The sequence below is a fragment of the Echiichthys vipera genome (genome assembly GCF_963691815.1).
Source record: "Echiichthys vipera genome assembly, chromosome: 2".
Taxonomy (NCBI): Eukaryota; Metazoa; Chordata; class Actinopteri; order Perciformes; family Trachinidae; genus Echiichthys; species Echiichthys vipera.
This window is the reverse complement of record NC_139827.1, coordinates 22,984,307-23,011,678: the sequence shown is the minus strand read 5'-3', so window position 1 is coordinate 23,011,678 and position 27,372 is coordinate 22,984,307. Positions and strand designations below refer to the sequence as shown.

The 27,372-nt window shown below is 41.5% G+C and overlaps 1 protein-coding gene across 4 annotated transcripts in view; it reads left to right on the top strand.

The window, feature by feature from the left end:
• The window catches only part of add3a (adducin 3 (gamma) a), a 107,939-nt gene that overhangs the window by 20,856 nt on the left and 59,711 nt on the right, over positions 1 to 27,372 (top strand). For 3 of the 4 annotated variants that reach the window (XM_083925648.1, XM_083925649.1, XM_083925646.1), the window contains exon 1: positions 17,775 to 17,905. The gene's annotated coding sequence lies outside the window, so the exon portion shown is untranslated. Of the gene's footprint in view, positions 1 to 1,828; positions 1,875 to 17,774; positions 17,906 to 27,372 lie in introns of those variants that run through there. The other variant, XM_083925647.1, reaches the window with a different exon arrangement.

The window sequence follows — 27,372 nt, the reverse complement described above, 5'->3', positions numbered from 1 at the left end:
GCTCAGTGTAGCCGCCGTTACAGGACCAGTTTCCGTATTGGAAACTACTGACCACCGTGACTGAGAACACACACATCGAAGCCTATGCACTCACCTAAAACGTTACCAGTGCAAACACAAGTACATGGGCAGTAATCAGGACACTTTTCCCTTAAAAGTGCTATATAAATTTAATGTATTATTATTATCCTGAGAAAAGAATAAATGCAACACTTGGACCACATGGTCATTCAACTCGACAGTCTTTCCTCTTGGAAATGATTCAGAAAAGAGGAAGAATGTAGTTCAAAGCTTCCTTTGTAAATAACTTGGTTAGTTACAGGACTGCTATATCTTAAAATAGGTAGCTGGTTTGTAATTTGGCCTGTATACATAAGAAGACACCTAAAAGCCCAGACATACCATACTGACATCAAAGAACTAGTGGCGACAAAGGCCGACTGTTTAATCATCGCATGTCACTTGTGTCTCACCCAAAAAGTTGCACTTGAACACATGGCAACAACTACAGGCGACGGCCAAGTACGTGTGTACGTTCTGCACCTGTGAGAGGAAATAATTGTCCATACCAGCAGGGGGCTGTAGTCAGTATCTGTCATTCAAAAAGGGAAACTGGAAGGATTGATTCAAGACTTTAGTTAGCTAGTTAGCACATTTACAACCCAATCCGATGAAAAGAACAAATTAAAAAATGATTGCATACTAGCAAACAATAACACAAAAGATTACAAACCATTTCTGCTAAAGGGCTAAAAAATGGCTAAACGAAGAGTCTTACCTGATACAACAAGTTTGTTTTCGATCGCGTCCCCTGTTTTGCCAATCAGAGAGATTTTGGCCCAACTTTGACCGACTGAAGATTATCGGTCTGGTGTGTTTGGGAAGGGGATGTATAATTCAGAAGTTCCCAAACCTTTTCATATCAAGCACTCCATTTGATGAGTTTTTGTCCCAAATACCCGCATCTGATAAATTATTCTATTAGTGATAATCTGGCCGATTGATGTCATTTTGAGATAATCGGCATCGGTTGATGCCTGTGCTCACAAGCCTGGTTAACAATAATGTCCCTGGTCCCCACATTGATAACAACTGGTATAGGTACCATAAATCCATGTCTGTCACCTGATAGAAAAGAAAGATTACAGGTATTTGCTAACATTAAATATCTTCTTTTTAATCAGATTTGTATGTCAAATATGCTAAATTACAGAGCGTACAGAGTTTTCAAGGATAATGAAAAGCTTTAGGGCGGAAGTAGCTCAGTCCATAGGTGACTTGGCTGGGAACCGTAGGGTCGCTGGTTCAAGTCCCCGTGTGGACCATGTATGGAGTGTGGACTGGTGGCTGGAGAGGTGCCAGTTCATCTCCTGGGCACTTCCGAGGTGCTGTTGAGCAAGGCACCGAACCCCCAACTGCTCGGGGCGCTGGTCACTGGCAGCCCCCTCGCTCTAACATCTCTCCTTACTTGCATGTATAGGCCCTGTTTGTGCATGTGTGTATTTCGGGTCTGTGTGTGTAACACGTATAATAATAAGAGTGAAAAAATCCAATTTCCCCGTGTTGGATTAATAAAGTAATTCTTCTTCTTCTTCTTCTTCTTCTTCTTCTTCTTCTTCTTCTTTAAGACTTTATTTTGCGAGCTGTCTTCCTTTCTAATTTCAGGTTTTTATTTCACCCATTCCTGGCTAATTTATGTTTTTGTATCCAGACTTAAAAAAAACACACAATGAGTAAATAATATTTGAAACAAATGAACGTTAAGTTTTAGTAGCCCCCAGGAGACTTGGGTGCAGAAACTAATAATTTGTTTGTGTCTGTTTTTTAGATTCTAGTTGGCAAGACGTTGTGTACTTGAGCAGTCACCCTGACAGGTAAGAATTTCTATATGCCCCCTTTCAGCTCCTGCTCAAGCCTTTAAAACACCTGTTGATTGAATTTACAGAGCGGTGCAGTTTTGAGTATTATCTTACGCCTTAATACTCACAGTTGATGGGGAATAAAATGAAAAACAGTCTGAAATGTAGTGTTGACTGAAGTTTTGGTCTGTCGCCCATACGCCTCCACCCTCTTCTTTGGTTTTCCCAAAGACACAGAAGGTAAATGGAGAATTATAGTGAGCTCTTTTTGGAGAGCTTTGGATAAATTACACGGCTTCGGTCAGTGGTAAGCTTACAAACTGCTTCTGGCCAGACATTTTACTGTGCTGGAAGTTATCCTGCAAAGGAAATAGTGACAGGTCTCTCTCTCTCTTTATATATTTATAAATATATATGTACAGTATTTCTCTCTCTCGCTCCTTTGCTTACTTGTGGTCAGGAAAACTAACCAGGATCTTGTTTGTCGCAAGACGACTTTAACAACCATTATCCCTTTCATACCTTGGCTTGTCTTGCTTCTTGTCAAATAATTATTTCTTTCTGTGGTTGGTAGTATTTTTTCTGAGATTGTCTTGTGACTTTCATTTATGTTGTCAGTAGCTCATGGAAAGAGCGAACGTGATATTTAGAACCTCTTAATTTACCAAGTGCAGTATGAATGTGGATTTCTTTTGGTTAATTTGATGATAATTGTGACATTTTGGGAGATTTTGACAGTTAAGCACAACATACATCAAGAGTCTGCATTTTCTTATAAAGCTGCTACGGATGTTTTGCCTATTGAAAGCGAGGTGCTACAACACTTCCTCATGGCAGCTGCAGCTATTGAAAAAGGTGCAGTTTTATGAAGGTTGGACTGTTTAAGTGCACTTCGCTTTGACTCTTATTTTTCAGTCTTTCATTCCAGCCTCTTAAAGCCTAACCTATTCAACCTATAGCTTGACGAGAAATACCTGGTTATTTCTCTGCCAATCTTTCAGGATTTGAGAAGTGAATAGCTTTCACTGCGCGTGGCTGCACAGGCCACGGCTGCCATGCTTCATTTCCACTTTTTGAGAAATGTTGCCTTTCCCTCTTCAGAGAAATTTACTTCTCAGACTCTACCGACATAATCTCATTTGTTGCTGCAGTACCTGCTTGCTTGAGTTTGTTTTGTATTTATCATCTAATTTATTTCCAGGCTTTCCTTTTTTTGTCTCTGTGGTTCCAATGCCCCTTTTTTCCCTCCCTTATGACCCTCTGTGTCTCGCCTGTCCTGTTTTTCATGTATTCTCTGTTGGCTCCTTCAGTGTCAATATTTGCACTTCCAACTGTCAGACAATATGTTTTTAAGGACACTGGAATCCAAGTTGAGAAGGGTCGTCTCTCATTGTCCCCTGTCTTACCTGTCCTGCCCTCAGTCTGTCTCAGTCTTATCTCACCCTCCCACTTTCCCTCTTTCTCTGTCAGACATTTTTAGAGTGTCTCTCCCATCCTCTCAGCCTAAATTTGGCAGACCTGTCAGGTCCAGGGCTGGCAGGGTCAGAGAGGGAAGAACAATGCAGCCCTGCTTGCTGACGTGTCTCATAATGTGTCAGATACCATGTACTGTGGCAGACTAAGCGAGGTGACTCTTGACCTCATATTTGGGTGCTTTATCCCCTTGTGGGACCATTTGATCCCCAAATTTAGCTGCTGAGGGCTTTAATTGTTTTTAAGACTCCACTCTGATTACTGCTGCAGATCCTTCTAGCTGATGATACTGTGCTGTATATTTAGATCAAAATGTTGAAAGCTATTGCACACACTGCTGCTTGGTATGTATATGGTATGTGTACATTCAAATGAAATACAAGCTTCATAAAGGTGAACACTCAACATTATAAGCTGCTTCTTTTCTCTTTCTAATTGGTTCCATTCAGTGCGCTTTCATATTGCATGTCTGTTATTGTTTATATTGATAACATAAATTGACTCCATGAGTGCGTTCTGATTTTACAACTGAGTCTAAATATTGTTTTGATTCAGAGTAATTATCAACGATGAGTCTGCCACATTATTCCCACTGGAGCTGACAGCTTTGTGAATCGACATGTTTGCCATTTACAGCAGCTAAGCCATCTGGCTGGACTCCTAAAACTCCATTTATAAATTACACCACAATTGCTAATGGATAAAGAGCTGTGGATGTAATCCCTTAATGAGTTTCATAGTGATTTATCTGATTTTGTTTATCCTACACTGAATACACTCACATCAGAGTTCAGAAATAATACACACTATTGGTCTGAATTCAGCATGTTGGCCTTTGTCCATGTTGACACTGTCTAGTAATTATGAAATGAAGTGGTGGTGAGCTGAAATTCAAGTCAGTTGTTCTGTTATCATTCTTTAAAGCTGCTATAAATTATTTTTGACACTTGTGGGTAGCAACACACGCTGAAAATACAACATTGATAAATTATGGCCCTATGAAGTTAATATGGGCAGCATTTTAGCAATCATTTGCTCATTTGCACACGTTTCAACTATTTGGAGCGATTAAACTTGGCTACACCATAGTTTTGTCAGAAATCTGCGCTGTAGACTACGCATGGTTTCAAAGGGAGTGGTGGCTTAAAGAAGAGAGCTTGTGACCGGCAGGATAAATCTGAGTTGGGGAAGTGAATAAGCAGCACTTGCCCTTTCCTCATTACCACCACTGAGGTGCCCTTGAGCAAGACCCACAACCCCAACCGCTCCGGTGGAGCTGCTCAGTAACCAATAGAGCAGACTGCGGTTGTACTGGGCAGCTTCCAGGTGTGAATGTGTAATTGTGGGAATGTGATCAGGGCGTTCCTGAGAAAGAGAGCATTGCTCTCAGTTTAAGGTACAAAAATAAATAAAAAAATCTGCCAGTAAACAGAGTAGAAGTTGCAAATCAGTAACAAAACAAGTTGCCTTGGCCATCTAACCCATGTACGAGAGAAAAACTGAAAGAGGTCTTAGAGGTTTTTAGTTGTTATTTCATGTGAGCTATTGGCCATGTTTCATGCTGTCCCGAGACGGAGACAAATTTGTTAAAAATCCTGGAAGACTGCAATAGCTGGTCACTCATATGAGTTAAATTTTAGAACCACCATTTTAGAACTTCATCGACAAAGGCACTTCCATATCCAACAAAAACAGAAAGCACCTCAAGCAAGCATAAAAACTTTTTGCACAATTGAGGTAGTTTTAGCGAATTTTGCCGTTCGATGCACCCATTGCTCTGTTTTGGCCTCTGCTGACCCTTGAGGATATACTGTATCTGTCGCTTTAGGTGATTTAGATGCTGCACTATGTTCACCAGCTACTTGCTAACTTTGTGACTTTCTCTGTTTGGTGTTGGGCACGTAGCCAACATTGGGTTTATCAAAGGGTTTTCACTGAGTTAAGTTAAGATAAGTTGTGGGCCATAACAACATGTTTTGCTGAAATGTGCTCCACAGAATTGAGGGTAATTGCTTATTATCTGTGGAAGGAATCCTTTATGAAAATACACAGTCATTCATTATTAACATGAATATACAGTATTTCTTATAGCAGCTTAAAGCAATAGGTCTAACACTGTATCGCGTAAAGTAGCCTAGATGTCCAAGTAACCAGGAAACAAAGTCCCAATGAGGGGCAGGAAAATAAAAAGGAGCAGGCATTATTGAGGGTGTCAAAGGTCTTTGCACAACAAGAGAGGCTGGACAGGCAAGTTGAGGGCCAAGCAAAAAAACCACACCAAAAACGAGGGGAATAGAATAGAGATACAAAACCACATGACTGCTAAACCATTTACTTGAGTAGGGAAGTCGAGGTCAGAACTTTCCACTGGTCATTTTCTTTCTATGCAAGTTTTTTTTTCTTTCTTTTTCCGCTGTCTTGTTTTTCTATCTTTCAGTGTATGCTCCTCCTCTCTGTCTCTTGTGTTTCCTTCAGTAAGACGAGCTGTCCTCTACTCAGCAGGACAGTAAAGAGACATCAGCGTCTCCCTTCGCCCCTTATTCAAAGTCTCCTCATCTTCTTGCTTTGTTAAATGCCTCAGCCTGCAGCATGGTCCTGACTGCCTCACCCCGTTGATGTCGAGCACCTGGTTGTAAATCCATTAATAGTGAGTTTTTACAGATGAAATATGAGTTCAGTGGTTTGTCGGCCTGCTCTTATAGTACATTACCTTTTGTTATTGGCCTTGGCAGTTTCATAGCAATGATGGCAGCAAGAAAATGATGGTAGCAGCTTTTCACACCTCCAGGCGTCCATCCCCACAGATAGGTTGAAGGTTGAATACTTGTTATGTCAATCAGCTCTGTGACCTGTGAGATGCTGGTTTGACTTGTTGTTGATGTTGGCCACCTTCTTTCTCCGTCCCAGTCATCTGGACGGCATCACAGCTGTTCTTATCTCCCAGCTGGTCCAAACCAAATGCGCCTACATAGCTGTCTCTGTGTAAATCATCAGGGATCAGTTGAGATTGAAATTCCTTTGCCACTTGAAATTACCTTCATTCGAGGGTACCTGTCACCACAGCGCTGTGTCTGCTCTGGAGAAAAGTTTGGCTGCGCTAGTAAACATTCTGGGATAGAGGAAAAAAAACATTCTGGCTCGTTTGTATTTCTTTAAACCAATCACAATGGTCTAAGCCCCAGATGCTGAAATATTGTGAAATATACTGTATGTGAATACACACAAACAAAACCGATGGCCCACTTTATTTAAACTAAAGACAGAGAGGACTCTAAACATACCTTATAATTCATCCTTCCTTCAGGTTTGCTGGATTTCTACCAGCATGTACCTTGCTGTTTGGATCTCTCATACATTTTTTTAAATTGACAATGCAGTGAAAAAAAAATAATATATATTTAATGTGCAAAAATGCTGCTTCTTGTATATACAGAAGTTAGTCACAGTCTCTTCTTCTGTCCCACAGATGAATCCTGAGTCAGACATGTCTTTGCTTCTCACCCACTTAGTCAGTCAGACAAGTCAACACACACATACTAAGCTGGCGTCAGTTTAGAGACTTCTGAGGGAATCTGCAGGACAAAGGAGGTTTTGAATTCTAGAAAGAAAGTATATGATGCAGAGAGGGGCAGTGGTCGGTGGGCTCAGGATGTTATACAGAAACCTAAAAAGACTGTAGGCATCCAGCCAAAGTAATGGGAACAATAAAAATCATGAAAGGCCGGGCACATCCAACGTGCACAATGGTACAGTATATTGATATTCGGCCCAGCCCTCCAGCAAAACAGGGCTTCAGCTTATTGCAAGTTGATTCTTGTTAATATTATCTGTTGTATCAAATATATTGAGATATTACATAATCATTTAAATTTAAATGAGTAATGTAACCATTTAAATTCATACTTTTCTTCGTGTAGTTTGGTTCTGCCACTGTAAGAGAGATAACAGCGTAGTTAGAACGAGATGAATCTGGAAAAGGTCAAGTTGTTCACACTCAGGCTGACTCTGTAGGTCTAGAAACACTCACACACACACACACACACACACACACACACACACACACACACACACACACACTGATTTGTGGTGACCATTTGTGCTGATATAAATCAAAAGGGGTCTTTCCAAGGACTGACAGCCACTGATTTGTAGTGATAAACTGTTTTAATTATAATTAAAATGGGTGTTTCCCTGATAAATAACAGCTGTCTCCTCTGTGACTCATCAGTCCTGACAGCAGCCAGAGGAGGGGTTTGGTTTGTGTGTGTTTTGTTTGGTACATATGTATTTGGTTTGTGTTTTACATCCATATTTGATAGGATTTGTTGGCCTCTGTTTGTAGTTGTTTTGGGGCCGTATATCTTTAGCTTGTCTGTCTGTGTGCTATGGTTTGGTGGTTGTGTTTGTGTTTGACTGGTTCTTGGCCACATGATGTGTCTTGTAATCATGAGGTGCATCCCCCCGAGAAATGCGGACGGGGTGCACAAACACATGCACACACGTCGGAAAGGAGAAAGCTCATTCTTTCGTTCATAAACATACATATGCAAATATTTCATCAAACACACATGGTACAAGCACATCTACATAGAGTGGAAGACACTTACTCACACACACATTCACTTTCACAGCTCTGGTTGCCTGTGGGGCTTTTGTAGTTCTGAGGGGCCTCAAACAACTTCTTTGTGTTCTGGGAGGCTGGGAAAGTTGGAACTGCAACACACACACACTCACACTTTGGCAGTGTCAAGGCCTGTGCGTAGTTCTGCCCGGCTCAGTAGGCTGATTCATTGGATCGTAATGAATCCTCATGACCCAAGAAAAGAAGATGGACTTCTTTTCCCAGGAAAGGGAGGACGAAGAGACATGAGTGTTACAGCTCAGCACTGTGCGCCTGAAGTCTGACATGACCTGACAGTGTTCATGTCAGTCTTAAAGGACAAATCCACCCTAAAATACTTGTATTTTATGTGTCATTCAAGGCATTTGTGTGCATTAGCATTAGTTTTATCAGTGAAGATTATATTGTGGGTACAGTGGCCCTCGGGCGCAGATCTGGTCGTACAACAGGACACACGTGTAATTTATGAAACATTCGTATCTGACCAATCTCAGCGTACGAATGAGCGGGCCTTGATAAATGCGGCGGCTGAATTCGATCGTCATTAGCACTGTGGCGTGTGTGAGCACTGTTGAACCTGCGCTCCTGCTCTGTAGATCGGTTTGCCAGTGGGGTTATTAGGTATTCTGATAGGGGATAACCTTTGTCACCTAGAAGAACCATACCAAGATGTTAATCATCTGATACCTTGTTTGATTTAATGCAATTTGTCGAGGGTAGCCACTAACCGAAGACATGACTTTGGCTCTGCAGTACGCTTTCCTGCAGCCGCGCGCCAACACATTCATTCATTCATTCAGTCATTCATTCATTCATTCATCTTCAACTGCTTGTCCCTGTCGGGGTCAAGGGGGGCTGGAGCCGAGCTGTTTTGAAATATAAAAGAATTGTGTGGTCCCCCTGGCCACCACGTTTAAAAGCGATAGCTTGGCATCACAAATCACCTGTACACTTATCGAGTGGTAGTTTTTGCGATTGATGAATGCGTAATCATTCATGGATGGTGCCTTCAGACGCACATGAGTACAATAAATCGCTCCAATATTTATTTTTTTTATTCGTTTTAAGAATCCGTTTTGATCTGTTCTTAATATGTGACTGCTTATGCTTAATGACAGCTGAGGTTTGTTAATTATTTTCAGACAGATTTTGCTGTGCTGCACCGCAAATACACAGGCTGAAATTTGCGTACACGACCTCAGACCTGACGTGAGATTTGATCGTAGCTCCTGCTCACGTCCAAATTGATAAATGCCGAAGTTTGCCTGGAAATGGTCGTACGCACGTTTTTCTGCTGTACGTTCGTTTGATAAATGAGGGCCAGTGTGTTGCGACTTCACTGACCCGATTCGATTTTTGGGAACACACGCTGCCTCAGGATCTCTTACATAAGTGCTGCGTTTCCTTCACTCCATGTTCCTACCTCTACACTTGTTTGTCCTGAAGTTAGTTTTTGCAGGCATTATATTTGTGGTCAAAGAATGCTAAATGGGAAACCTGCCACACCTGGAGCAGCTAATAACAACCATTATTTGCTATCTTCGTTGTAGCACCAGTTCTACTTACAGTGTCCAGATATGAGAATTTCATCAGTATGGTTATTATACCTTAAATAAAAAGTGCACCACCAAAACATCATCCTGTTTTATTTTATTAGCTGCACATTCAACATTTAAAGGGTTTCTGACAACCACCGTTAAAAATCATTATTTAGAATGATTCAAAAATATTTACACTCTTCTGTCCTAATGCATGAAAACACTCAACACAATTGTCCAAACCATTTTCTTTCCAATAGCTCATCTCAAATTATTTTCATTTGCTCTGCAGGAGAGATTTTTTTTTTTACAAAGAAGGTTGGTTTTTTTGCATCTAATATAATCATTACTGAATCTGGCAACCAGCAGTGGAAATGTGCTGTGGACTGAAGTGGGTGTTGTGAGTAACGATGCTTGGCAGTGATCTGTGTTTGTCTGGACCTTTCCCTTGCTGTCTCCACTGGAGTCAAGCAGACTTAAAGCCCGGGCCTCCTGTTTTCGAGGGGCCCTCCCAGCCCAAACCCCCCATCGCATATGTGTAATATTTTATGTCTAAACCGCTCCCTCTAGACCGCACTGGGAGATTAGTTTGAGTTTTCACATTTTTACGGCCTGTTGTAGGTAGATGATTTTTATTCTTTTGCTACATCATTATATTATGAAGAAACCTGCATGAGTGTTTCTTTCTTTGTAAGGTCAGTTTTAGACAACCTATCTTCATCGCTATTTTAGGATTGGATTTATTGGATTATTACATTTAAAATGAAAACAAGTTGCTAACATGTTCTACACAAACTATCACAAGGCTAAGTTTAAGTCCTTGTCACTGTGTGCATTTTTACCATAATGAGAACCTCCTGACCTTGTGTCAGACATGGACTCATTAGCTGAAACACCATGTTTACGTCTGTCACATGGTGTTACAGTCAACATAGGGAATTAAAGAGAACCCTCGCTCCCCACTGCAAATAGGGCAAGAGTCTCCACACCCCACACTGTGAGGGGAGGTCGCTTCAGGACTCAGCTCGACCGAATTCTGTGAATAAACAAGGAAATGTAAATCTGGGTGATTAATAACGCCGAATGCTTGGGGCGATTTTGTCAGGTTTAGTTAAGTATGGCATATACCCATGAATTATTTATTGTGTGTCCTTTTGCCAACATCTAGCGGTAGGAAAATCAGAAACCTTATAGGCTCCTGAAGGATTTTAATACATACATAATACATACATATTTCTGCAATATCTGTTCAGTTTGACCAGCTATGGCTCATATTTCTGTACTGCAGGGATGACGTATTCTTATAGGCCAACCCAAGGCCAAGGAGGTTAGCATCACCCTGGTTTCCTCGACAAAAAGCCAATGGGATTTTTGCAGAAAATGAGCTCTGTGGCATAACAAAAGTTAATGATTCTTGCTTGTTTTGCAAGATAATCTTCACAAATGCACACTTTTATGATTTTTCCAGAAATGGCTAACGTTAGGGTATAAACAACTACATCATGGTTGCGTGAATACGTAACCACAACTGGTATCTAACTGATTCTGCGTGTTTGGCGCGATGTTTGACAACTTCTGTAGTCTCATTTAGCCACTTTATAGGAGCTGCCTTTCATGAGTGAGGTATTTACTAACACATTTGATGTCATAGAACAAAGTATTTTGTTGACTACAGACATTATTTCAGGCATCTAACCAAAAAGACCCATTACCTTCAGGGTAAGGGAACCAGAACTGCAAAAATGCAAACTGATATCCGTCTTTCTGGACTCCATCCTGCAGCACTTTATGCAAAAAGGTCACTGTAATTGTACTTCATTCCACACACATACTTTATGTCCAAATGCTGGACACAGGCCAGTAGGCTGCTGCAGGTGAATCCCAGCACTTCCTCTGGGTTTTTGAGAGGATTTAAGCTTGCGTCAGCAGTTACGTCGCTTTGCTATCCTCTCGTGTTTGCAGGGAGGAAAAAGGGTGTATTCACTGTGTAATGAGTGCACAGAGTTGGATTCTGGGTCACTTGATCTAATTTAAAGGCACATTTTGTTCCCTTTCAGAAGAAATCATCCTGACACATAAAAAGACAACGATTATATTATTTATCCTTGTTGATTGCAGCAGTTCTGTGGGTGTAGCTTTCTCTCACGCTGGCTGTGTAAGTAGTTTTTTTTTATTAGAAAAAGCTTCATATTTTTCATATGTAACAGTGGAAATAACTGAACATAGTGCAATGTCAACATGAACATTGCCAAATGCTTAACAGTGGAATACATCTAAAAACCCTGTCAATGTGGAAAATGATGTATGCCTCCTGAGACATTGTCGAATTCTCCTGGATCACTTATTTTTAACTTCATATACAGCTAATTGCATAATACAGCTGTTGTTGCTGAGCGGCTGATATGTTTTCATGCTCAGAGGTTTAACCTGCTGCAACCAAATCTGTTCCAAGGGGGACATATTTATCTGCCTAGTGTAGACCTAGTCTTACAGCCAGAGGTTTCAGTTTCTCAAGTCCAAGTCAACTGCTGTTGTGACATCCAGCAGCAGGTTGTGTCGGAGGGATACAGCAGCATTAGGTGTTTTTACAATGGACAGCCTGCCTTTTTTGCAGCCTGGTCCGTGAATTCAGACAGACCGAGGTATATTGCCGGCCTGATTTATCACCCAAATGTGACGGCCCGGACCCTACACATATTGGCGGCTCGATTTTCATGTAGGTGGCATTGATGCTGCTTGGCGGCACAGGCGTGACTTGGGCGGCGGTGTCGATAGACCGGAACCGTTGTGCGACTCACAGCTGGAAGTTTTAAAGGCAGTTAACAGCTGATCACAGGAATGAGAAACAGCAAGTCATCACCTGGTCATCACCTGGTCATCACGCCAACTGTGACAGCAAAATATCGACCGTCTAGATGAGCAGAAAGCCGTCTTTTGGGAAAAGAGTTATATTACGCCATTACATAGACAGGACATCAAATTGCAGCCTTTACCTGACACATTTTCTATCCAAAATGACTATAGACCCTGTTTACACTTGATTCTAAGAGCGTGATCACACTATCCTTTTGGCCGCGGCCAAAACCGGTTTTTCAGCTAAAGTCTAGTACCTTTAAGTAGTGTGAGCGCACCCGCTCCGCGCTCAACTGCGGCCAGCTGGCCCTCCACGGCCCGCTTGAAATAGGTGGGCTTTAGAGGAGCCGTTTGCACATGTACGAGCACGAGCGTGCGCACGTGTACGAGCACGATCACGAGCCCTACGGCAGTAGCGGTATGTGCGCCTGTTCAGACATGTAAATAGAAGGACGGACCATGCGCGGACATTTAACAACAACAACAACAATGGTGGTGAAAGGTTCACGTTGGTGTGATGGGGAGGTGGAGTGTTTACTGCAGATTTGGTCGGATGAAAATATTCAAAAACAGTCGACAAGACGCACAAAAACTCTGAGGTCTATGGAAAGATTTGTAAACAAAGCCACACACACGCGATCAATGCGTGTGACGTGTTACGGCGTGATGACGTATGGACAGCAAGAAGCATTGGCCGAGGCCCTGGTAGTGTGAGTACAAACGGGGCTGGGGCGCGGGGGGGAGAGGGAGGGGGGACAAGTACCCTAAAGTCCGGGTCTCGGTCCGGGAGGACAGTGTGAGTCCGCCCTAAAATGCCTTTTGGGTAAATGGATCACAAGTAGATAGTGTTAGATAAATATTATTAAATGTATAAATGAATAGAACACAAGTGGACAGCCGAAATATGGTTGTCCACTTGTGTTCGAATCACTGAAACACATTTTAAAACCAAGTGTAAACAAAACAGGGCCATACATGTGAAAACACTTTGCTGTCTACAGTAGTTGAGTCAGTGCTGAGTTGTATCATGTCAGGATCTATTTTAATGGCAGGATACTGACAGACAAGTGCTTAACAATATGATGCTTTACAATGTATGAATCTTACGGTATGCACATAGAATTACCAACCAGCATAGATTTACATCTTTTATACAGATTTTAGAGTTCATCCTGCTCTGCTTGAGCTATATAATTACCAACCCGAGTGCTTATTAACGTACAGTGTGCACACCCTCTGCCATTTGCAAAGTGCACTGCCCCACTCCATCTTCCTCTTCCCTTTCCTTAAAGGAGATATCGTAGAAAGTTACAACTAGCAATATGGCTCATAAATAATCCAGACGTGCATCCCTTTTTAACCAGAGACTGCCTGGCCCCTGCACATTTCACTCAAATATGTGCTAATGTTGGACCAGGCATCCAGTGAGAGGCCAGAGGGCGAGGTTTATTCTGGGACAGGTATGCACAGGCTGAGAGGGCTAAAGGGATACCGTGAGTGGATGTGGTGCTGGTTCTTGTGGTTTAATATATGCATGTGTGAGGTGTTTTTGCAAGAAGCGCCGTACCATCAATAAGTAAGGCTTTTAAGGTCGTATGACAATGCAGGACTATGCAGGTTTGAGATCTTTTTGCAAACATGCGCCATTAGCTGTCCGCTTCAAATTATTCCATACACTGAGGGTGCCATTTATTCCTGTGGAGCTTCAACACACCACAACTAAATACTTTCCAGTGTGGGAGATTTACTTCTTTCAGCCCTGATGAGGGATAGATCCTCCCGTTCTGGGCTTAGTTTGGCAAACACAAAAACCACGCTCACCACACAGACAAGCAGAGTAAACAGGGAATCCCTGCCACTTAAAGATTGACAGCTGGGTATACAGTAAGTTGGCCAGTGTGTCGACCCATAATCCCCCTCTTTCATCTTGAATAATTGATTCTGAATTGATTTTAGCCCAGCTGGCTCACTTGCTTCATCAGCCGTATTTGTTTTTTTTTGCTTCCTGTAATTATTGTTTGCCTTGTTTCTGTGCTAGTCAGCAATTAAGCCAAGCATTTACCCTCCAAATGGAAGCGTTTTGGAGGTAGCAGCAATTAAAAATTCATTTGAGATTTGTTTGTTGCTCTTACTGACCATAAATGACACAGACCAACCAATTCTTTATATGAGGGAAGTTAAATGTCAGCCAGTGCACATTTATATTCTTCTAGAGTTCTGAGAAATCTAAGGCTTCTTGGAAAAGGATTTTCTTCAATATAAATCAGTTGAAAAGCCACTAATTAAACAATGTCCATAAAAGCCTGTGTGCAGAATGGGCTTTGTTTTCTGTTGCGAGTTTTTAGGGGACATGGAGTGAAGAAATTTGAAGATGCCTCCTCAGTTGAACTTTGTGTGGACAGCCTAATTGGTGTGAAGTCAGTGAGTGAGCCTTTCACATGCTAATTTAATGTCATTCCCCTGGCCTCTTTCTATATCACCCAATTTAACATATTGATCTAACCCCAACGTGACAACACTATGTTGTGGTCCACACGATCGAAAACAACCTTTTTTTTCTCCGTCGTTCTCAAAAAGTTTTCTGGCCACACGGCCTCGCTCAAGAGATATCTGCGTCCACACAAAACCAGTGAAACCAGCTAAGAACGATGTAATACACATCAGGCCTGGATGTGGCACTGTAACTGCCACAGAAATAAACCACCAATGAAGAAGAAGAGACGGGGAGACGCTGTGTACAATACAAATCTGGTGACTTCCCAAATCCTCATCCATCCTAGAGAAAAAATCTAGCGACTGTTTATGGTGTTATTTGATACTTTTGTTTTGTTTTGGAGACTCCGATGCACAAATCACTTCAGTTAGTGTCCTCACTGAGCAGTGGGTGCTCACATAAGCCTCTTCCCCCGTACCGAAGCACTTTTTTTTTAGTAACCGGGGGACACTCGGTTACAAAAGATACCGTTTTCCTGGTCTGATAACGCCGGCTGCGTGTGAATGGTCAGCCAAAACGATACTAAAGTTGTGCGGTTACAGGAAAACGCGTCTTCCTGTGGACGGGTCCTAAAACATATTAATTATGTGTATCCCCTTAAATCTGAGCAACATTTTGTGGGACATTACACACAGTATCTTACTTAGAGTGAGATGAAGAGGTTGATTATAATTTCATTCCCTTTTGCTAAATATAAAGAGAGAGTCAGCAGGCAGTAGCTTAGCTTAGCATAAAGATTCGAAACCAGGGGAAACGGCTAACTTGTCCTTGTCCAAAGATGAGAAAAACCTACAAGCAAACAAACTACTAAATAATCTTTAAATGTCAATCATCATACCCTTGCATGCGTCTGCAGAAAAACACAACACTTCATCAATAGTATATGGATGACGCAGTGTAGTTTGGCTCAAGCCTGCAGCTAAAGACCCAGCTAGCTTAAACCGTGGCCACTGCAGGAGTCGGAGATGACCGAGAAACTTCAGATCTGTTAAATCCTGCTTCCCTGAATTCACCAGTTTGGCAAAATTTTTCTTCCTCGCGAGTTATGTAAACAACAAATGGTAAAGCATGTGTGCACCGACACAGACTTCATGGTGCATTCAAGTGCACCTCTTAAACTCTGATAAACTCAAGCTGTTGCAAAGTACCCTTCTGCCATTTAGTGGCTCCTCTTTTTGTTATTTTACCATGTAGCCTAATAGCTTTTTAAAAATCAAGATATCAATGGAATTGTACAATTAATATGGAATTGAACCTTAATATCGAAAGGGAAATTGAATCATGGATTTGAGACGGGTTGATGGAAAATCATGACACCCATACTAATTAATCTGTACGAAAAACAGATTATTATGAGGTTTTCTGTGCCTGACTACAAACTAGCTCTCCCCTATTTATGGCTCTCCCTCCATATTTAGTGAAAGATTATTACTATGATTATTACTGTGTGTATATTGTTTATTTACTTTGTCATTTATGTATCTATGTGTTATCTTCAGTATATGTGTGTGTATGTCATATGTACGTATATATGTATGTATATATATATGTGTGTGTGTGTGTGTGTGTGTACGTCCGTGTGTATGTATGTTTATATAGGTAGCTATATTGTACTCTGTGTCATCTTCAGTATGTGAGTGTATGTTATATATTATAATAATATAAAGAATAATATAATATTTTATTAAGATAAATATCTCTGTAATAGAATTATGCCTTGTTAGATATAGAACAAGGATAATTGAAGAATGACAAATGGAAGTTATTATTATTGTTATTATTACTATATAGATAGAAGGCAAAATATTTCAGTAATATTTATTAAAAAGGGGTGAAATAAAATAAGTTTATATGTAAACAGAATTATATTTTTTTCAGTTAACTTTGTTATATTTTGTTATTGTACATTTGTTTTTCTCTCTATTTTTTTCCTTTTCTTTATGACTGCCCATTAATGTATGATAATTTAGTTTTTTCACATATGCGAAATTAACTATCTAAACTAAAAAAACCTAAACTAAAGGGTAAAAATTGTGAATAAACGTATACCAAAATGTCAGAGTATTCCTTTAAAGGAAGAGGCATGGTTTGGCTTTCCTGTGTGTTCTGAAACTCTAAAACCCACGGAAATATTCAGCGTCTTGATGTTCTACGCAATTTCACAATTTCCAAATGCCAGTGCCAGTGCCTCCCTCCTTTCTTTGTTTTGGTCAAACTCTCCTCCTTTTGTGCAGAGGTGAGATTCCTCACATGAGGAGGTTGTTAAGCCGCTATCAGGGAAAGTGCTGGATGTCTTTTGGAGGAATAATTGAGAGGGAGGGCCACCTTTAGTGGAGGGAAAGTAGGGGAAGGCTCTCTTGCTGATAGAAACAGGCATTTTTCTTTTTGTCTCGCCAAGGACTTTGGAAAATTTAGCAACAATAATGGAGAGGAGAAATTCAAATGAAAAGTTTGATCTCAAAAAAAGGAGGGGTGGATAAGAAGGTTAGAGGAAGGTGAGAGGAAATGTGAGGAAGAAAAGGACAGAAGAACAGAGGCGAAGGGTATGAATCCAATAAGCTTTGTTATTTCTGAAATTCTTTGAAGGTCTTTTTCACAAAAGATCAGTGAAGCACCCTGAGGGGAAAGGACCCTGTCATCTCACTCCTGTGTGTTTGAATTTAAATCAGGTTTGACCCTCCCCCTTCTTCTCCCCACTTATATCCCCCACCACCATCATCACCCACTGATTTCACAGTTCCTCCCCTCTCTCTGAGTGCTGGCTAGTAGCTAGTCCACCGCAGCTCGTGCAGCAGACAAGTTGTGTTTTCTATCAGTGTAGCACTCTGCACAGAACCAGATATAGCGGAGAACTACGGGGAGGGGGGGAGATACTGTAGGAGGAGCGTGAAGGAAAGAGGGCAGCCTGCGCAACAGTTTTACACTGCATTCAGCTACGAATGGGAGAGGCGTGTTAGAGAGAGAGAAAGAGGGAGAAAGCAGTACATGCAGAGGACTCGCTGCAGTGCAGGTGGATCACAACTGAAGAGGAAGGTTTCGGAGGCAGCAGTTTAACTCTGTCCAGCAGGTTTGTGGTGCAGTTTCTTTACAATGCTAACTAATTGTTGCACGGTGTGTGCCTCTGCACGTGTGTTCTTTGACTGATATAATGGATGCTGTGATCTCCACCATCAAGACCGCTATCTCACTGCTGTCTACTCTCGTTGTCTCTGTGCAGTTGTGACATTTTCCCAGAGCTGATAGTACCAAGGAAAAGAACACAAATCTGTGATACATATCATACATGAATTTTGGTAACTCTCATATGACAAGTTTAAGCTACACAAGAAACTTCTAAGCCGGAAAAAGAATTGAAGACCTTTGGCTTTGGTTGCTTCATGTGAATAAAATAGCAGAGGGCCTCTTCCCTCTTTTCAGATTGCTTTTACTATGGAGAAGAATGGAGCTGGGAGCTTTGAATGGGCCTGAGATAGCTTTATGTGTGCAGAGGAGAGGTGCCGCCCTCTCAAGTGTCAGCATGCTTAGTGGGTTGATGGTGGGGGGTAGGTTCATGTGCTTTTAGTTTAAAGAGGGGGCTGGGTTTTATGCATCTGGGCCACATTGATAATTGCCTAGCTATAACTTTTAAGAGTCTTAAAAGTTGATTATTTCAGGTGTTTCTTCCTGTCTTGTGGCTCCTATCCCGCTCTTTCCTTACCCCCAAGGGAAAGGTGGAGTGATACAGTCAAGTGCTTTAGACGATCTTTTCTAAGTTGTCTGTTTACCATTGACAGAGCAGTGATAAGGAGTTGCTTGTTTCTATTTCCGGGTGTTGTTTTCCAGGTGTTCCTATGAAAAGACCCCTTTCATGGTTGGATAACTGACTGAGTGATGGGAAAGTCTGCGGTTTGGTTGCTCTTTGCTCGTGTTATCCGTTTCCTGCCCGAATGTGTTCCTCACAGTCACTTGTTGCTCATGTTCAGTTTCATATCGCTTGAGGTGTTGGCCGTGATCAAGGATTTGCTTTTCCAGGCCTCAGGGTTATAACAGGTTAAACCTATACAGAACAAATAGCGCACAAAATCTATAAACCACTCCAGCTCAAACTTATGTGATTTAACCATTCACCATTTTACCACAAAAGATTCCCCTCTGCTGCGTGTTTTATCTGACTATAATTTTCTGTTGGATTAGGGAGTAAAGTATGGAGATTTGGAACCAGATGGAGTCTTACTTGTTCTGCGATAGTTTTGGGGTGGGGTAAAAATTCAACCTACACCAGATCCTACAGTGCAAAGAAATAAACCTTTGCACCGATTTGGAATTGGTTTAACCAAGATTTAAAATGTCAGTTTCATGTCAGTATAGAATTACCACTCCAAAGTGTGTAGTATTTTCTCAAGTCTGACTCCCTGTCATCTCAACGTTCCTGCTGACAAGCACAGTTGAAATAATTTCCCCGGCTGCTGGCAAATAAAGTCTGACTCGCTGGTGATGTGATGAAGTCTGATGGATTCACATCAGTGAAAACTGACACATGCATTCATGGTGCTACCTCCTGAAGGCATCCTCACACACACACACACACACACACTCACACACACACACACACACACACACACACACACACACACACACACACACACACACACACACACACACACACACACACACACACACACACACACACACACACACACACACACACACACAATTATGTCATTCTGCTTCAAAATGAGATGGTCTCATTGACAGGCTAAACAGTTGATTACAGCCACTTTCCAGAACAAATATCTCAAAACACCTGATAAGGAAATTAAATGTGCCGGGTCATTTCAAGAGCTGTTCCAGTCGCTCCTAGTCTTGCTTTGCAGATGTTTTACAAAGGTGTAGTATTGAGATTAAACTCTGTCCCTAGAGGAGACGTATAATCAGCCTACACATCCTGCTTTCATGGTACTCGCTACCATGGCAATGGGCTCGTTCCTCTGACGAATCCCGATTCGTCCAGTCAAATATTTGTCCAGAGTTCTTTTGCAGAGAAGTAATAAAAGAGGACCTTTGTAGCAGGCTTTGTTTGGTCTTCATCTTTTGGCCATTCTCTGAGTATTTTTCATTGTTTCAGGAATGAAATTTGTGTGCCGGGGCCCTTGAAGAGAATATTGTCGCTTCAGGCCGAATGATTTGCAGTCCTGCTGGCCTTGATTTCCTCTCCCGAAGCAAATGTGCATTCATCTGAATTTAACACCGCATGCCTGCTCTCGGGTCAAGGTCTTTAAGATATATTGTTTTGTTAAATTAAGACAGATTTCTCAGCATTGCTGAGACATGTAGTTCGATAACATTTCTAAAGTAGCCAAAAAAGGTTACGTTTCCCGCCTGCTGAGGCCGAGGAGGTAAAGTATTGTCCCGGTGTCTCAATCAACCTCAGTGACCCAAGCATGTCTCCAGTTCCCCTCCTTATGTTTCCACTTTAGGAGGGATGTGTGTGTCTGTGTGTGTGTGTGTGTGTGTGTGTGTGTGTGTGTGTGTGTGTGTGTCTGTGTGTGTGTGTGTGTGTGTGTGTGTGTGTGTGTGTGTGTGTGTGTGTGTGTGTGTGTGTGTGTGTGTGTGTGTGTGTGTGTGTGTGTGTGTGTGTGTGTGTGTGTGTGTGTGTGTGTGTGTGTGTGTGTGTGTGTGTGTGTGTGTGAGAAATAGCTTGGCTAGCCTGCCTGCTATTATGTCATGCAGCATGGGTTCCAGCTGTCAGAGTCAGCTGCATTTAATTTCCTTTCAAAAGAGTCATCCCTAACCACAATGTGTGTATATTTCGTTTATGTGTGTGTTTGAGTGTAACCTGTATAAATGTGTACTTTTTAATTGTAAAATGAGTGCTCAATTGATGTATAAATGTGCACACTCGGTATACTCTGTTGAGCGTCTCCTGTTTGCCCACTGAGTAAAGAAATCTTTGCTGTCAATTTCTGCCTGATGAAAGCTCTGAACCTTTTTGATGATTGTGATTTGGGTCTTATTGAACACTGCAGTCCAACTCTAAGTTAAACCAAATGCATTTGGGCTGGGTCCCACTGAGGGGGCTTAGATGTTAGCTTTGACAAAGGACTGCACACATTTCAGCTCAAATGCAGGTGCACATGCAGGGGCCCAAACTCGCTGTGATCATGTTTCTTTGCAGAAATCCAATCTTGATGACCTGGCGCATCAAATAGTTTGTTACACAAAACCATCTGAGAAGCCGTCATTGGAAACTGTTTGAAAAGGGGCAGGCACTTTCAAAAAAGTTCTTGACAGGTGATTGGATTAACCATCTAACATTTGCGGAAGTTAGTCACGAGAAGAAAATCCCTCATTGCCGTTCTTGTTTCAATGAAGAAAAACTCTCCAGTTCTGATATAACTGATGCTATTGCAGCATCAACATGAACCTCTGTTGCTGTCATATTAAAAAATATGTCGATGGCGCACACCTAATTTGTGTTTTGTTGATATAGGCTGATTGACTAACTGTTGTCATCTGCCATAGGCGGTTTAACTACGTTATAATCTAAAATTAATCAAATTCTCGGCTCCAAAAAAGAGAATTGATGCTCAGTGATTGAATTGTTGATTTACTGAGAGGGCAGTGAGATAGAAACTGAACTCACTATATCTATTGTACAGTAAGTTCCTCTGGGTGATAACATCAAAAAATGGCTTAATACCAATAGAAATGTCTGGCACTGTCTTGCTTTGCCCAGCAGTGATTAGACCCTTCCGACCCCCTGGCTCCCAGTCGGCCTCGAGGCTTGTAGGGTGAAACCAATAATGTTTTAAACTTCTCCCATCACTTTTTATAGGCTTCTCTGGCCAGGTCAGAGTTCATGGGAAACCTTTACTGATCCTCTCTTCACAGAGTGGAAGGACCTGCTGACATGTTTCTCTCTCATGACTTGTCACTAAAATTGGATCCCTCAGTTATTTGTAGAAGAAGAGAGAATCTATATGCACCTGTTAAACTTAATGGAGGACCTTGATGAACTCCCAATGTATCGTCCGACTCAGTATATGTAACTTTGACAATCTGCCTACTTCATGAACATTTCTGTAAATTTTCTATACATTATAAGTGTGAATAAAAGTCGTCATATTGCCTGTAAAAGCAAGCTCAATATTGGATCAGTTTCTGAATGCTGCAAAGACAGTATGAGTAAAAGTTTCCACCAGATGAAAATAATATTGGGCAATATTCACCGAAACCACCAAATGACTCAGGCCTTGGGGACACAATGCAACAGGACATTTCTCCCTCCTGCAGTTATGACAACCTTTACTTTCCATTATGGTTAAGTTCCTTTGGCTTTGGTTTATCCGCATCTCAAAATACTGTGCACTTATTTACTTTAATACTTTGACCTGATGATGAACATTTTTTATTCGCAGACATGTTGTTTGCATCTTATAAGTACAGTTTTTTATTCAGTCTCCCTTTTTTCAAGGACAGCTCCCCTCCCTGGCTTGGCAGTGATAATAGCAGACTAGTGCTGAATCACAGGGCCTATCATGTTTACTACAACAGATCAGCTGTTCCTTGGAAGTAATTTCAGGGGTTTTGTATGCATAAAACTGGTATCAGCCTTTGATTCGCGTTAGTTAATAATGCTGATGCAAGCTAGTCGAGTAAGAAACCAACTGAAGCCATTCTTGATTTCTCGGTCGCTGTGGTGAGTGAGGATAAAACAGTCTGGAATGTGTTTTATGAGTTTTTTATTGTAATGTTTAATGCTCCATTGACTTTCATTACAATAGCTAACAAATTCAAGGTAATACGTTTTAATTTCCCAGTTCCCTGATATAAAATCATTAAAGGTAGATACTATTTTGTGAGGAAAAAATAGGTCTAAAAATAGCTCTGTGCCTTGAGAGCTAAGTGGAAAGTGAGAATCTCAAATAAAGGAAGAACTTTTTTTGACTAATTGTTTGTTCCAGATGTGACATTTGTCTGCAGGGATTTGCAGCTCTGTGCAAAGTGGCAGGTTGAGGGATTGTAAAAAGGAAGAGTTGAGCTCAGCATAGGAAGGAGGATGTTACTTCACTTGTTCTGGCCCTGTCACTTCCTATATTACTAAGAAGCAAACCAACCAAACAGCACAAACACATATTGCATCCCTTGGATACACTACAAAACAACACAGAATCTTGTTTTTAAAGTCCTCAGAACAATGAGTTCATCATTCAGTGGGAAGCTTTTCTGTCCTGGCAAATATTGACTCTGGGGGTGAGGGGGCTGAGCACACCATCTCTCAATTTCCCCTTAAATCTCTTTCTCTTCCTTTCTTTTTTTATTTCAATCCTTTCTTTCCTCCTTTCCTCTCTCCTTCTTAACCAAAACCTGGAAGTAATTTACAAAGTCAGGATAGGGTTTCTCCTGTCCAGGAGTGGATATGTGAGTAGTGCTCGGTAGGGAGGGACTCCGGTTGGACGTCCCACACCTCCCATCAAGGGAATTGCATCAGAGAGGAGCTGAAGATCTCAGTGCTGAAACCAGCTGTGATTTGATGTTTGGCTTTAACCAAAACCTAGTTACTAAGCAAAGATTGTGTTTACTACAGTCATAGTCTTTTTTAAAAGTCTCCCAATATGTGTCAGTAGCGTTGGTGTGGAGAAAATGTACAAGATACAATGAGGAATATTAGGAGAAAGTTGGAATCTACCGACACAGCTCACCGCTTTGCTTTACTCTCAGCGAGCTGTATTGTATTGCAGTTTGCTGCATCCAAAAGGGGGAAGAATGTACAAAAAGAAGGTGGTAAGCAATTTATTTATGCTAGCTTATGTGGAGACGTAGGATATTTCCATGCTTGTCTGGGCTTAGCATAAAGGCCTGGTTGTTTAGTCACTTCTAAACCAATCAAGTCCAAATCAGACATCATTCAGTGTGCTCTTCTAAGGGAAAGAAAGAGAATTTATCAGAGAACATTCTTGTTTTACTTTATCCTCCTTTGTGTCTCTGTGAATCCTCTTAATCTTGATTTTATGCCTCAGCTGTAGGAGCTTCCTCTCGTCTCTTACATTTCTCACACAAACTGGATTAGTGCTAGAAGATGGACTAGTTTGCACTCTCATTGAAGTTTCTCATACTGATCTGCTTAATCAGGTTTACCAGAAAATATACTGATTTTATGCGTCTATTTGCTTTGTGGTTCTGTTTACCTTTGTGCTTCTTCTGCGAGGGAGTTTTAAATCAGCATCTACCTTTATTTCTCACAAAAGGAGGATTATAAAAGGGATTATATATTGTACCGTTCAGATTTCCATATTAAAATAAAGGGGAACAGACTCATCTCTTGATTGTGTTAAGCCATAAAACTCTAACATCACAACTTTGGGGGAGTTCTGTAGATCCACACTCCGAGGCCTGCTAATCATTGTGGGCTTAAGTTGGAGAACACGGCCAAGATTCCTTGCGCATGACAGAGAACGGGATCCAACGAGGGGAAAGGAGGTGGAGAAACTAAATCTACAAGTGTGGGAGCCTCCTGAGTTTGTTCAAGACAGAGTGACGTATTCATTTCATGGGTCAAGGGTCATAACCGTGTAGATGAAACGAGCAAAATTACAGATTGAGAGGTGGGGAGGGAGGTTGAACAAACCATATGTACAGAAAAAGACCAGTCTGGGAGCCTGAGTAGGTGGGAGGAGATGTTATTAATCTCTGTTGTTATCCCCTCGTATTGTCATTTCCTCTGCAGCTGGTCCCGGGTTGAAAAGGAAAGAAAAGCAAAACTGAGGAGATCTGAAATCTAAACAGTGGTCCTGCCAGTGGCTGGGTGTTCCCCTCCGCTGACACATCTGTAATAAAACACAGTCTGATTTCGTAACGTGCTGCTAATGAAGGCGAAGAGAAGGCCAGGCAGGTCAAACATGCACAGATGTAATGTATCCCTTATGTTGAATGAATAAGTATAGTGAAGTGAGGATTCACAACGTTAAAAGATGATATTCTGATACACATTCATTAAAAATCAGGTTAAAAGTTGGGTCAGGATTTAGACCAGCACATACTCTACAACAGACTATTTACTTCTGAACTATTTAATGCATGGAATGGTTATTCTTTTGTTTCCCTGTTTCCTCAATAGCCCTCAATATTTAGTATGACAAGAGTTATTCCACAGATTGATTGCCCTGCCTTGGCCCTCAACAAATATCTTCAATCAACCCCTCGTCTACTCAAAGGTCAGGTCAGCTAAATTCTGACCTGACCATTTAAACACCCCCAAACAAGGGTTTTGAGCCTTTTCTGGACCTCAGTCACTGCAGATACAAACATATGCGTACAAACAAACATGTGTGCACTTTCACTCATACACACCAGAAACTATACAGCACTGGCGAAGAGTCATATGGTTGGGTTACTTGCTGCATGTTATACTCGACACAGCGGTGGTGGTCAGTGTTCCTACTTCTTCAGAAGCAGAAAATGTTAAATGATACAGAGGCCTCCTTATTCTATTCTTATAACAAGGTGTTTGTCAGATCAACGTTTTTAACCTTTCTCTCTTTCGCTCTTTTTTCATTCCTCACACATCTACTTCTTTCACTTTCCATGAGTACAACTGAACTGAACACCGAGTGCTTTCAAGAAGGGAATGACTGAAAGTGTACACCCATATCCCCATTTGTATGATTCATTAAAACACGCAAAATACATAATTCTCGAAGAGTGATTTGGGAGGCAGAGGGATGCAGCCAGAAGGAAGCTATGATTGCATGAGTGTGGATCAGCTATAAACACTTTTACCTTTTACCTTGACGTAGTCAACTTTCCGGTTTCAAGCCATCACAACCCTTTACCAATATCTTTTACAGCAGTTGCGTCTGTCAATATCCTCTGTAAAGAAGTGCGGAACACGAAATTGCAAGAGGAGTCACTTGGCAGCAAGGCAAGACTTTCTTAGACAGGACCTACAGAAGTACTGTTTTCTATAATGCTCCTTTCTTTGTAGTTTCCTGCCTGACCACAAATGTTGAGCCAAACACAGCTCAGCTGAGGACAGAGGCCATTTCCAAGTAGGACCACAATATCATGCATCAGTTCATCCCTGCTGCAAGGCTGCACTGATCACTGCTTAACCCGCAGTTTAACACATGCTATATTGAGCGAGCACAATGTGGCATTTAGGGCGCACTCACACTGTCCGTCCGTAACGTGCCCCGTGCTTTAGGGTATTTTTTCTATGTAGGCGTGGTGCGGTTGCACTCACACTGGTCAAACGAACAAGGCTTTACCTGTAAAACCTGTTTGGGCACGGTACAGATGGAAAGTGTGAGTTCGCCCTTAAGGTCCCACTTTACACCTGGACATTACTGATCCAAGTGTGTGTGTGACAGAAAGAAATCTACATGCTACAGTTAATTTGGCATCGTGCTACCCACTGATAAAGTATTTTTTCAATTATTCTGCTGCAATAAAATGCAGGAGAGACACTAAGATGTGCGTTTTAGTTTCCCGTTTTTTTCAGCAGTTTGAGTTCAGAGATATGTCTTTATGCCTTCCCACTTGAGACACATCCAGTTTCTTTTATAGCTGCTCAGTTCTTCAAAGGATACTACTTGGCTCAGTCTCACAAAGCTCGTCATCAGTGCTGCTAACACTGTCTCGTCCAGAGTCCACTGTTTCTCTAATGCTGCCTGGGGTTTGGCAGGTAAAGAAGCCAGAGTTATGGAAGTCATTAAAATTCCTTGGGAACATGTGGACGCTTGTTTATTTTTCCGCTCAGGCAGGGAGGGTGGAGAGCTGCCAGGACGCTGCATTGTCAGGCAAGAAGGAGAGTGGACAGAGTGAGCTTGAGAGAGACAAGCAAGACCTGGTGGAGGATGAAGGAGATGAAAGACAGATGAGGGGAGGAATGAGTGAATCAAAGGAAGCGAGGAAGGACAGGAGGATGGAGGGAGAGTGGAAGCGGTTAAAAGAGGGAAATGGAGGATGGAGGGACAAAGAGGAAGGGGAGAGGCAGACACCCTCTACTGGATACCAAACAAAGAGTCGGACAAATGAACATTGAGGTTTCAGTGAGCCGTACGGGAAGAAGATTAGAGACGGATGGATTGACACAGCGAGAGAGAGGAGTGGAGGGAGGGAAGGATACATTTTGTCCAACTGTCAAATGATGTTTAGACAAAATTTTAAAATGTGTATATATATTTATATATTAAAAGTTAACTATATTTTATTGGGTTGGTTAAAGCAAATTACTTGACTTGCCAGATAAAAAAACACACATCCTATTTCAAATAACATTTTGTTGTATTAAGAAATGTTTTCTTACATGCCATGTTCTTCCAGATGTTCTAGTTCGGTACTTACTGGTTCTAAAATAATCTGATGGAAATCCCAATGATGCAGAAAGCCATTCTTGAAAAAGAGAGTTTGAGACTTGTATAGGAGGTGTATTCACTTATTCCTGGATACTTTGTGTGAATTATGGGCACAACTTCCAGTTAATCTTTTCACTGAACCAGCGCCTGTGCGAATAAGCAGTACTGGTGTCTTCACTTTTTTGGAGATTCTTTGGGG